The following is a 14,573-nucleotide window of genomic DNA, read 5'->3' as shown; positions in this document are numbered from 1 at the left end:
GCATGGAAGAAATACTAAAAATTCAATGGAAAAAATACCAAAAACGCATGGAAAATATACTAAAATATTAATGGAAAAAACAGCAAAAAAACGCATGGAAAAAATACTAAAAACCAATCGAAAAAACACCAAAAATCGCATGGAAAAAACACCAAAAAACGCAAAAAAAATTACTAAAAAATTAATGGAAAAAACACCAAAAAAACGCATGGAAAAAATACTAAAAGAATTAATGGAAAAGATACTAAAACACCAATGGAAAAAACACTAAAAAACGCATGAAAAAATACTAAAAAACCAATCGAAAAGAACACCAAAAAACGCATGGAAAAAATACTAAAAAATTAATGAAAAAGCACAAAAAAAACGCATGCAAAAAATACTAAATAACCAATGGAAAAGAACACAAAAAATTGCATGGAAAAAATACTAAAAATTCAATGGAAAAAATACGAAAAAACGCATGGAAAATATACTAAAATATAAATGGAAAAAACAGCAAAAACCCATGGAAAAAATACTAAAAACCAATCAAAAAGCACACCAAAAATCGCATGGAAAAATAGTAAAAATTCCATGCAAAAAATACCAAAAAACGCATGGAAAATATACTAAAAAACCAATCGAAAAGAACACGAAAAAAAGCATGGAAAATTTACTAAAATATTAATAGAATAACAGCAAAAAACGCATGGAAAAAAAACTTAAAAACCAATGGAAAAAACACCAAAAAACGCATGGAAAAAATACTAAAAAACCAATCGAAAAGAACACGAAAAAAAGCATGGAAAAAGTACTACAAAATTAATGAAAAATCACCAACAAACGCATGGAAGAAATACTAAATAACCAAAGGAAAAAACACCAAAAAAAACGCATAGAAGAAATACGAAAAATCCAATGAAAATACTCCAAAAAACGCATGGAAAAATTACTGAAAAACCAATGGAAAAAACACCAAAAAACGCATGGAAAAAATACTAAAAAAACAATCGAAAAAAACAATAAAAATCGCATGGAAAAAATACTAAAAATTCAATGGAAAAGAGTACCAAAAACGCATGGAAAATATACTAAAATATTAATGGAAAAAACAGCAAAAAAACGCATGGAAATAATACTAAAAATCCAATGAAAATACTCCAAAAAACGCATGGAAAAAATACTGAAAACAATGGAAAAACACCAAAAACGCATGGAAAAAATACTAAAAAACCAATCGAAAAGAACACCAAAAAACGCATGGAAAAAATACTAAAAATTCAATGGATAAAATACCAAAAACGCATGGAAAATATACTAAAATATTAATGGAAAAAACACCAAAAATCCCATGGAAAAAACACCAAAAAACGCAAAAAAAATTACTAAAAAATTAATGGAAAAAACACCAAAAAAACGCATGGAAAAAATACTAAAAAAATTAATGAAAAAGCACCAAAAAACGCATGGAAGAAATACTAAAAAACCAATGGAAAAAACACCAAAAAACGAATGGAAAAAATACTAAAAATCCAATGAAAATACTCCAAAAAAGCATGGAAAAAATATTGAAAAACGAATGGAAAGAACACAAAAATCGCATGGAAAAAATACTAAAAAACCAATCGAAAATAACACCAAAAATCGCATGGAAAAAATACTAAAAATTCAATGGACAAAATACCAAAAACGCATGGAAAATATACTAAAATTTTAATGGAAAAACACCAAAAAACGCAAAAAAAATTACTAAAAAATTAATGGAAAAAACACCAAAAAAACGCATGGAAAAAATACTAAAAAAATTAATGAAAAAGCACCAAAAAACGCATGGAAGAAATACTAAAAAACCAATGGAAAAAACACGAAAAAACGCATGGAAAAAATACTAAAAAATTAATCGAAAAAATACTAAAAAACTAATGGAAAAAACACCAAAAAACGCATGGAAAAAATACTAAAAATCCATTGAAAATACTCCAAAAACGCATGGAAAAATACTGAAAAACCAATGGAAAAAACACCAAAAACGCATGGAAAATATACTAAAAAACCAATCGAAAAGAACACCAAAAAACGCAAGGAAAAGATACTAAAAAATTAATGGAAATAGTACTAAAAAAACCAAAGGAAAAAACACCAAAAAACGCATGGAAAAAATACTAAAAATCCAATGAAAATACTCCAAAAAAGCATGGAAAAAATATTGAAAAACGAATGGAAAGAACACAAAAATCGCATGGAAAAAATACTAAAAAACCAATCGAAAATAACACCAAAAATCGCATGGAAAAAATACTAAAAATTCAATGGAAGAAATACCAAAAAACGCATGGAAAATATACTAAAATATTAATGGATAAAACAGCAAAAAACGCATGAAAAAAATACTAAAATCCGATGGAAAAAAGCACCAAAAACGCATGGAAAAATACTAAAAAACCAATCGAAAAAACACCAAAAATCACATGGAAAATACACCAAACACCGCATGGAAAAAATATTAAAAAATTAATGAAAATGCACCAAAAAACGCATGGAAATAATTCTAAATAACCAATGGAAAAAACACCAAAAAACGCATGGAAAAAATACTGGAAAACCAATGGAAAAAACACCAAAAAACGCATGGAAAAAATACTAAAAAACCAATCGAAAAGAACAATAAAAATCGCATTGAAAAAAATACTAAAAATTCAATGGAAAAAATACCAAAAAACGCATGGAAAATATACTAAAATATTAATTGAAAAAACAGCAAAAAACGCATGGAAATAATACTTAAAAACCGATGCAAAAAAAGCACCAAAAACGCATGGAAAAAATAGTAAAAATTCAATGGAAAAAATACCAAAATACGCATGGAAAATTTACTAAAATATTAATAGAAAAAAGAAAAAACGCATGGAAAAAAAAACTTAAAAACCAATGGAAAAAACACCAAAAAACGCATGGAAAAAATACTAAAAAACCAATCGAAAAGAACAAGAAAAAAAGCATGGAAAAAATACTAAAAAATTAATGAAAAAGCACCAAAAAACGCATGGAAGAAATACTAAATAACCAATGGAAAAGAACACCAAAAATCGCATGAAAAATATACTAAAAATTCAATGGAAAAAATACCAAAATACGCATGGAAAATTTACTAAAATATTAATAGAAAAAAGAAAAAACGCATGGAAAAAAAAACTTAAAAACCAATGGAAAAAACACCAAAAAACGCATGGAAAAAATACTAAAAAACCAATCGAAAAGAACAAGAAAAAAAGCATGGAAAAAATACTAAAAAATTAATGAAAAAGCACCAAAAAACGCATGGAAGAAATACTAAATAACCAATGGAAAAGAACACCAAAAATCGCATGAAAAATATACTAAAAATTCAATGGGAAAAATACCAAAAAACGCATGGAAAGTATACTAAAATATTAATGGAAAAAACAGCAAGAAACGCATGGAAAAAATACTAAAAATCCAATGAAATTACTCCAAAAAACGCATGGAAAAAATACTCAAAACAATGGAAAAACACCAAAAAAGCATGGAAAAAATACTAAAAAACCAATCGAAAAGAACACCAAAAAACGCATGGAAAAAATACTTAAAAACCGATGGAAAAAAAGAAACAAAATCGCATGGAAAAATACTAAAAATCCAATCGAAAAACACCAAAAACGCATGGAAAATTTACTAAAATATTAATAGAAAAACAGCAAAAAACGCATGGAAAAAAACTTAAAAACCAATGGAAAAAACACCAAAAAACGCATGGAAAAAATACTAAAAAACCAACCGAAAAGAACACGAAAAAACGCATGGTAAAAATACTAAAAATTAATGAAAAAGCACCAACAAACGCATGGAAGAAATACTAAATAACCAAAGGAAAAACACCAAAAAAACGCATAGAAAAAATACGAAAAATCCAATGAAAATACTCCAAAAAACGCATGGAAAAAATACTGAAAAACCAATGGAAAAAACACCAAAAAACGCATGGAAAAAATACTAAAAAAACAATCGAAAAGAACAATAAAAATCGCATGGAAGAAATACTAAAAATTGAATGGAAAAAATACCAAAAACGCATGGAAAATATACTAAAATATTAATGGAAAAAACAGCAAAAAAACGCATGGAAAAAATACTAAAAACCAATCGAAAAAACACCAAAAATCGCATGGAAAAAACACCAAAAAACGCAAAAAAAATTACTAAAAAATTAATGGAAAAAACACCAAAAAAACGCATGGAAAAAATACTAAAAGAATTAATGGAAAAGATACTAAAACACCAATGGAAAAAACACTAAAAAACGCATGAAAAAATACTAAAAAACCAATCGAAAAGAACACCAAAAAACGCATGGAAAAAATACTAAAAAATTAATGAAAAAGCACAAAAAAAACGCATGCAAAAAATACTAAATAACCAATGGAAAAGAACACAAAAAATGGCATGGAAAAAATACTAAAAATTCAATGGAAAAAATACGAAAAAACGCATGGAAAATATACTAAAATATAAATGGAAAAAACAGCAAAAACCCATGGAAAAAATACTAAAAACCAATCAAAAAGCACACCAAAAATCGCATGGAAAAATAGTAAAAATTCCATGCAAAAAATACCAAAAAACGCATGGAAAATATACTAAAAAACCAATCGAAAAGAACACGAAAAAAAGCATGGAAAATTTACTAAAATATTAATAGAATAACAGCAAAAAACGCATGGAAAAAAAACTTAAAAACCAATGGAAAAAACACAAAAAAACGCATGGAAAAAATACTAAAAAACCAATCGAAAAGAACACGAAAAAAAGCATGGAAAAAGTACTACAAAATTAATGAAAAATCACCAACAAACGCATGGAAGAAATACTAAATAACCAAAGGAAAAAACACCAAAAAAAACGCATAGAAGAAATACGAAAAATCCAATGAAAATACTCCAAAAAACGCATGGAAAAATTACTGAAAAACCAATGGAAAAAACACCAAAAAACGCATGGAAAAAATACTAAAAAAACAATCGAAAAAAACAATAAAAATCGCATGGAAAAAATACTAAAAATTCAATGGAAAAGAGTACCAAAAACGCATGGAAAATATACTAAAATATTAATGGAAAAAACAGCAAAAAAACGCATGGAAATAATACTAAAAATCCAATGAAAATACTCCAAAAAACGCATGGAAAAAATACTGAAAACAATGGAAAAACACCAAAAACGCATGGAAAAAATACTAAAAAACCAATCGAAAAGAACACCAAAAAACGCATGGAAAAAATACTAAAAATTCAATGGATAAAATACCAAAAACGCATGGAAAATATACTAAAATATTAATGGAAAAAACACCAAAAATCCCATGGAAAAAACACCAAAAAACGCAAAAAAAATTACTAAAAAATTAATGGAAAAAACACCAAAAAAACGCATGGAAAAAATACTAAAAAAATTAATGAAAAAGCACCAAAAAACGCATGGAAGAAATACTAAAAAACCAATGGAAAAAACACCAAAAAACGAATGGAAAAAATACTAAAAATCCAATGAAAATACTCCAAAAAAGCATGGAAAAAATATTGAAAAACGAATGGAAAGAACACAAAAATCGCATGGAAAAAATACTAAAAAACCAATCGAAAATAACACCAAAAATCGCATGGAAAAAATACTAAAAATTCAATGGACAAAATACCAAAAACGCATGGAAAATATACTAAAATTTTAATGGAAAAACACCAAAAAACGCAAAAAAAATTACTAAAAAATTAATGGAAAAAACACCAAAAAAACGCATGGAAAAAATACTAAAAAAATTAATGAAAAAGCACCAAAAAACGCATGGAAGAAATACTAAAAAACCAATGGAAAAAACACGAAAAAACGCATGGAAAAAATACTAAAAAATTAATCGAAAAAATACTAAAAAACTAATGGAAAAAACACCAAAAAACGCATGGAAAAAATACTAAAAATCCATTGAAAATACTCCAAAAACGCATGGAAAAATACTGAAAAACCAATGGAAAAAACACCAAAAACGCATGGAAAATATACTAAAAAACCAATCGAAAAGAACACCAAAAAACGCAAGGAAAAGATACTAAAAAATTAATGGAAATAGTACTAAAAAAACCAAAGGAAAAAACACCAAAAAACGCATGGAAAAAATACTAAAAATCCAATGAAAATACTCCAAAAAAAGCATGGAAAAAATATTGAAAAACGAATGGAAAAAACCCCAAAATCGCATGGAAAAAATACTAAAAATCCAATCGAAAATAACACCAAAAATCGCATGGAAAGAAATACTAAAAATTCAATGGAAAAAATACCAAAAAACGCATGGAAAATATACTAAAATATTAATGGATAAAACAGCAAAAAACGCATGGAAAAAATACTAAAAACCAATCGAAAAGAACAGCAAAATACGCATGGAAAAAATACTGAAAAACCAATGGAAAAAACACCAAAAAAAGCATGAAAGATACACCAAAAAACTCATGGAAAAAACACCAAAAAAAACGCATGGAAGAAATACTAAAAAACCAATGGAAAAAACACGAAAAAACGCATGGAAAAAATACTGAAAAATTAATGGAAAAAACACCAAAAAAAGGCATAGAAAAAATACGAAAAATCCAAAGAAAATACTCCAAAAAACGCATGGAAAAAATACTGGAAAACCAATGGAAAAAACACCAAAAAACGCATGGAAAAAATACTAAAAAACCAATCGAAAAGAACAATAAAAATCGCATTGAAAAAAATACTAAAAATTCAATGGAAAAAATACCAAAAAACGCATGGAAAATATACTAAAATATTAATTGAAAAAACAGCAAAAAACGCATGGAAATAATACTTAAAAACCGATGCAAAAAAAGCACCAAAAACGCATGGAAAAAATAGTAAAAATTCAATGGAAAAAATACCAAAATACGCATGGAAAATTTACTAAAATATTAATAGAAAAAAGAAAAAACGCATGGAAAAAAAAACTTAAAAACCAATGGAAAAAACACCAAAAAACGCATGGAAAAAATACTAAAAAACCAATCGAAAAGAACAAGAAAAAAAGCATGGAAAAAATACTAAAAAATTAATGAAAAAGCACCAAAAAACGCATGGAAGAAATACTAAATAACCAATGGAAAAGAACACCAAAAATCGCATGAAAAATATACTAAAAATTCAATGGAAAAAATACCAAAAAACGCATGGAAAGTATACTAAAATATTAATGGAAAAAACAGCAAGAAACGCATGGAAAAAATACTAAAAATCCAATGAAATTACTCCAAAAAACGCATGGAAAAAATACTCAAAACAATGGAAAAACACCAAAAAAGCATGGAAAAAATACTAAAAAACCAATCGAAAAGAACACCAAAAAACGCATGGAAAAAATACTTAAAAACCGATGGAAAAAAAGAAACAAAATCGCATGGAAAAATACTAAAAATCCAATCGAAAAACACCAAAAACGCATGGAAAATTTACTAAAATATTAATAGAAAAACAGCAAAAAACGCATGGAAAAAAACTTAAAAACCAATGGAAAAAACACCAAAAAACGCATGGAAAAAATACTAAAAAACCAACCGAAAAGAACACGAAAAAACGCATGGTAAAAATACTAAAAATTAATGAAAAAGCACCAACAAACGCATGGAAGAAATACTAAATAACCAAAGGAAAAACACCAAAAAAACGCATAGAAAAAATACGAAAAATCCAATGAAAATACTCCAAAAAACGCATGGAAAAAATACTGAAAAACCAATGGAAAAAACACCAAAAAACGCATGGAAAAAATACTAAAAAAACAATCGAAAAGAACAATAAAAATCGCATGGAAGAAATACTAAAAATTCAATGGAAAAAATACCAAAAACGCATGGAAAATATACTAAAATATTAATGGAAAAAACAGCAAAAAAACGCATGGAAAAAATACTAAAAACCAATCGAAAAAACACCAAAAATCGCATGGAAAAAACACCAAAAAACGCAAAAAAAATTACTAAAAAATTAATGGAAAAAACACCAAAAAAACGCATGGAAAAAATACTAAAAGAATTAATGGAAAAGATACTAAAACACCAATGGAAAAAACACTAAAAAACGCATGAAAAAATACTAAAAAACCAATCGAAAAGAACACCAAAAAACGCATGGAAAAAATACTAAAAAATTAATGAAAAAGCACAAAAAAAACGCATGCAAAAAATACTAAATAACCAATGGAAAAGAACACAAAAAATGGCATGGAAAAAATACTAAAAATTCAATGGAAAAAATACGAAAAAACGCATGGAAAATATACTAAAATATAAATGGAAAAAACAGCAAAAACCCATGGAAAAAATACTAAAAACCAATGAAAAAGCACACCAAAAATCGCATGGAAAAATAGTAAAAATTCCATGCAAAAAATACCAAAAAACGCATGGAAAATATACTAAAAAACCAATCGAAAAGAACACGAAAAAAAGCATGGAAAATTTACTAAAATATTAATAGAATAACAGCAAAAAACGCATGGAAAAAAAACTTAAAAACCAATGGAAAAAACACCAAAAAACGCATGGAAAAAATACTAAAAAACCAATCGAAAAGAACACGAAAAAAAGCATGGAAAAAGTACTACAAAATTAATGAAAAATCACCAACAAACGCATGGAAGAAATACTAAATAACCAAAGGAAAAAACACCAAAAAAAACGCATAGAAGAAATACGAAAAATCCAATGAAAATACTCCAAAAAACGCATGGAAAAATTACTGAAAAACCAATGGAAAAAACACCAAAAAACGCATGGAAAAAATACTAAAAAAACAATCGAAAAAAACAATAAAAATCGCATGGAAAAAATACTAAAAATTCAATGGAAAAGAGTACCAAAAACGCATGGAAAATATACTAAAATATTAATGGAAAAAACAGCAAAAAAACGCATGGAAATAATACTAAAAATCCAATGAAAATACTCCAAAAAACGCATGGAAAAAATACTGAAAACAATGGAAAAACACCAAAAACGCATGGAAAAAATACTAAAAAACCAATCGAAAAGAACACCAAAAAACGCATGGAAAAAATACTAAAAATTCAATGGATAAAATACCAAAAACGCATGGAAAATATACTAAAATATTAATGGAAAAAACACCAAAAATCCCATGGAAAAAACACCAAAAAACGCAAAAAAAATTACTAAAAAATTAATGGAAAAAACACCAAAAAAACGCATGGAAAAAATACTAAAAAAATTAATGAAAAAGCACCAAAAAACGCATGGAAGAAATACTAAAAAACCAATGGAAAAAACACCAAAAAACGAATGGAAAAAATACTAAAAATCCAATGAAAATACTCCAAAAAAGCATGGAAAAAATATTGAAAAACGAATGGAAAGAACACAAAAATCGCATGGAAAAAATACTAAAAAACCAATCGAAAATAACACCAAAAATCGCATGGAAAAAATACTAAAAATTCAATGGACAAAATACCAAAAACGCATGGAAAATATACTAAAATTTTAATGGAAAAACACCAAAAAACGCAAAAAAAATTACTAAAAAATTAATGGAAAAAACACCAAAAAAACGCATGGAAAAAATACTAAAAAAATTAATGAAAAAGCACCAAAAAACGCATGGAAGAAATACTAAAAAACCAATGGAAAAAACACGAAAAAACGCATGGAAAAAATACTAAAAAATTAATCGAAAAAATACTAAAAAACTAATGGAAAAAACACCAAAAAACGCATGGAAAAAATACTAAAAATCCATTGAAAATACTCCAAAAACGCATGGAAAAATACTGAAAAACCAATGGAAAAAACACCAAAAACGCATGGAAAATATACTAAAAAACCAATCGAAAAGAACACCAAAAAACGCAAGGAAAAGATACTAAAAAATTAATGGAAATAGTACTAAAAAAACCAAAGGAAAAAACACCAAAAAACGCATGGAAAAAATACTAAAAATCCAATGAAAATACTCCAAAAAAGCATGGAAAAAATATTGAAAAACGAATGGAAAGAACACAAAAATCGCATGGAAAAAATACTAAAAAACCAATCGAAAATAACACCAAAAATCGCATGGAAAAAATACTAAAAATTCAATGGAAGAAATACCAAAAAACGCATGGAAAATATACTAAAATATTAATGGATAAAACAGCAAAAAACGCATGAAAAAAATACTAAAATCCGATGGAAAAAAGCACCAAAAACGCATGGAAAAATACTAAAAAACCAATCGAAAAAACACCAAAAATCACATGGAAAATACACCAAACACCGCATGGAAAAAATATTAAAAAATTAATGAAAATGCACCAAAAAACGCATGGAAATAATTCTAAATAACCAATGGAAAAAACACCAAAAAACGCATGGAAAAAATACTAAAAAACCAATGGAAAAAACACCGGAAAACGCATGGAAAAATTCTAAAAATCCAATGAAAATACTCCAAAAAAAGCATGGAAAAAATATTGAAAAACGAATGGAAAAAACCCCAAAATCGCATGGAAAAAATACTAAAAAACCAATCGAAAATAACACCAAAAATCGCATGGAAAGAAATACTAAAAATTCAAAGGAAAAAATACCAAAAAACGCATGGAAAATGTACTAAAATATTAATGGATAAAACAGCAAAAAACGCATGGAAAAAATACTAAAAACCAATCGAAAAGAACAGCAAAATTCGCATGGAAAAAATATTAAAAATTCAATGGAAAATATACCATAAAACGCATGGAAAATATACTAAAATATTAATGGAAAACACAGCAAAAAACTTATGGAAAAAATACTTAAAAACCGATGGAATAAAGTACGAAAACGCAAGGAAAAATACTAAAACCAATCGAAAAAACACCAAAAATCGCATGGAAAAAACACCAAAAAACGCATGGAAAAATTACTAAAAATTAATGAAAAAGCACCGAAAAACGCATGGAAGAAATACTAAAAGACCAATGGAAAAAACACCAAATAAACGCATGGAAAAAATACTAAAAAAATTAATGGAAAAATACTAAAATGCACACGTTAAACTTTCATCCTCGCGACTACTTTTACTAAAAGAATTTTGGAAAAATGATATTTTGTATTTTTTAAAATTTTTTTAAATGAAGCTTCCCAGTACTTCTCACATCTTTAAAAATGTGATTTGGGCAACAAATTTCCTTTCTTATTGTTGTTGGTAGATTTTTGATGAAATCGCATCATTTTGAATTGTTTGGCAACAATTTTTCATCTTTTTTCTTATGTCACTGTTTTTAAGACAGTGGCATATTTCATTGTTATTTTTTTATATATATAATACATTTTTATTAATTTTTTTTGATAAAGTTATTTTTCAGAGTAAAATTGTGCGCGGAATTTTATGTTTTTTGAGTTGCTTTCATGTTATTTTTTCCTTATTTCACTGTTTGTAAGATATTGAAAAGTTTTGCATGACTTTTTTTCTTCAACGGAAAGTTGGTTAATTTTTTTATTAGGATAATTAATATTTGTATTAAGGGATATAGCTTATTTCATTGTAATGTTTTTTCTCTTGAAAATGTAAGATAAAATATCATTAATTATACTTTGCTTTTCAGAATTTTTTGTATTCTTTTATGTTAGTTACTGCTCATTTCACTGTTTTTAAGATATTGAAACGTTTTGAGTGATTTTCTTAAGAAACAAAGTTCTTAACCTCCTTTATACCATTTGAGTTCTTAAGATTTTGCAAAGGGAAGTTGGTTAATTTATTTATTAGGATAATTTATATTTGTATTAAGGGATATTGCTTATTTCATTGTAATTTTTTTATACGTAATAACTTTTTTTATGAAGTTGTTCTGCATAGTAAAATTCTACGCAGTTTCTAAATTTAACGTTTGGTGTTCCCTTCAGCCATTTTTTCAGTACATTTCAAAGCCAGACGAAGGCTGGCAGCGAAGCTGCTAGTAAAATGTAAAACACCAAGTACAGTGAAAACAGTTATCAAATTTTACAATTAAAGCCAGCGGGCAAGAAGGCAGATTTTTCTGTGCACAAAACTGAAAGTTTACTTTTGGTCCCACTCGGCAAAAAGACACTGAAAGTGTAGAAACTGACTTAATTCACAGTTCTGCTAAATTTGGCTCAGCCTTATTTAAACAACTTTTAAATTGCCCCACCGATTGGTTGCCTCCATAATAAAGAGACCACCACATCTGGCCTTGTATAGATTAATGGACTGGGTAACAATTATTCACAATCTGCCATTGTATTTCTAAAATTCCATACTGAGATGAAATTCTTAGTGATCTTCCCGCACTTTATTTCAATAAAGTGAGAATTCGAATCTTATAAAAACTATCTTTGATAATACTTATAAATTTTATTTACTCTTTTGAAAGCACGAACATGATTCATCCAGATTAATAATAGCGAGTACAAATTTTTATATTAGACCTTTAGAACATCTTCTGATGTTGTCATTCCGGAAAAACACAACTCTTTTTCTTTTATTCATAATTCACCATCTTTTTTTTTTTTTCTGATTTTGCCATTCCGGAAAAACACAACTCATTTTACTTTTATTCATAATTCACGATCTTTACATATGTGTATTTTAAGATTCTCTATTAATGTGTTTCTGATTTCACAAACAGAAGTGACAGAAAAAAAAAATTATTGGGTTTATTTTTCATAAATACTTGTAAGGTTTGCTTTAAGTAATGTGCTTTTCTTATGTTTAAAACATTCCTGTACTTCTAATGTTTTGTATACTCCAGCAGAATATGTAAATGGAATGTGTTTTAAATAGGAACTAAGACTTAAATTTAATAGGGAGAGGTTAGGCAATATCTGTTTTGCAAAAACGAAAGTATCTCGTATTGTCTTTCTTTCGCACTCTTGTTATCATTCCGTGAATTTACCTGAAGTAGCTGAGCCAGGTTCTAAGGTTTTAAATTTTGATTTGTAAATAAGTTGAATCTCTGTCTAACTGCAAGTAACGGACTTTTTTTTTTTTTTTTTTTCCCTTCCCTTTTAGTTATGTAAATACCACTTTAAGTTCAAATAAATTCGTTAATCGAGTCTAAAAGAAAGACAATAAAAGTTGATGTATATATTTTTTGCAGAAATGCTTTTAGCGATACAACACTGGCACTTTGTAGAGTTTATTTTAAGTTTCTAATTGTTGTTTTAACTTTTAAACATGCTTTACTGTCTATTCTCGTTTCCCATCTACTTGTTTAAAGCTAACTGCTCTCGGCCGTATTGTACATGCCTGCTGATATTCACCGGTTAATTTAATTAAGTTTAACTTAATCAACTGCGGTACATAATTTTGTGCAGCTTCGGCTAAGTTCAGTTTAGTTTAGCATTAGATTAGTTTCTTATTTTCTTACCTTGATTTGAAGCCCAAGTGGAGGCTTTTCTGTAAGCCCAAGAAAAAGGCCATCTGCGTTCTTAGTTTGAGATAATAAAGAGGGAGATCAACTCTTCTCTGGACTTTTCATTTACACATTTGCACTCAGTAAGAAGTAGCTACATAGTTCAACAAGGTTTCCGCTAAGTTTATTGCATACATTACTGCTAGACAAAGCAGTTAGAAACATTATACTCTTTTTCATTGCAGAAAGCGTTTTTGTTAACAGACAGCCAGACCTAGGTAGAACTAGCAGTGTTCAGTGGTCTTACCAATCGACTCTGGTGAGTATAGCATTATTGATGCGGATGCGAATTAGGAGGTTGCTAATGTGACCCCAGAGAAGGCCTTATTAATCTAGATAGAAATGTTAAGCCTCTCAGGGCACATGGCTTTGACAAGCTAACGAATGGAATTCCGAGAACGGTCAAGAAAGTGAGGTAAAGAGGGAGAGATCATTGTCCCCTCTACTGCATGTAGGCCAATTACATAGAAGCGAAAAGAGACAAAACTCACGCCTGGCAAGAAAATAAGTGAGCAATCCGAGCTAGGTTTGGAAGCATGTGATGGCACTAAATAAAATATTTCCATCTTGAAGAGATACAATTAGTTATTAGCCATTCCACCAATAACTTCTTGAGACGGCTTACATCTCAAAACGAAACAATCTACCAAAGTATATTGCTGAATTTACGTTGTGTTTTGCGCTTCGTGTTTCACGCATGCACATTAGAAATTTTTTCATAGTAAAGTATGCAATAAACTTAATTTCACTTCGGCACTAAATAAAATATTTCCATGTCGAAGAGATACAATCAGTCATTAGCCATGCCACCAAGAACTTCTTGACACAATTCTGCTTGGCTTTCATCTCAAGCCGAAACAATCTACCAAAGTATGTTGCTGATTTTACGTCTCTTGAATATCTTCCCTACCGCAACCTTGCAATCACCTTTTTGTTATTTTTCGCTTTTATCATCATGCAGTTATCAACTCATAGCTGCTTGAGCAATGTCTCTTCTAATAAATACTATTAATTGAATATAAAACAGCATGGGAAACGTTTATGCTTGGCAATGATTGCAGACTTCACTCAAACGCACTTCGAAGTGAGTTTGTTAACCTGTGGAAAATTT

The sequence above is a fragment of the Stegodyphus dumicola genome, chromosome 7 (assembly GCF_044657685.1).
Source record: "Stegodyphus dumicola isolate Sdum_Otavi_A_Nest chromosome 7, ASM4465768v1".
NCBI lineage: Eukaryota > Metazoa > Arthropoda > Arachnida > Araneae > Eresidae > Stegodyphus > Stegodyphus dumicola.
The sequence above is the reverse complement of the archived record's forward strand: the minus strand, read 5'-3'. Positions refer to the sequence as shown.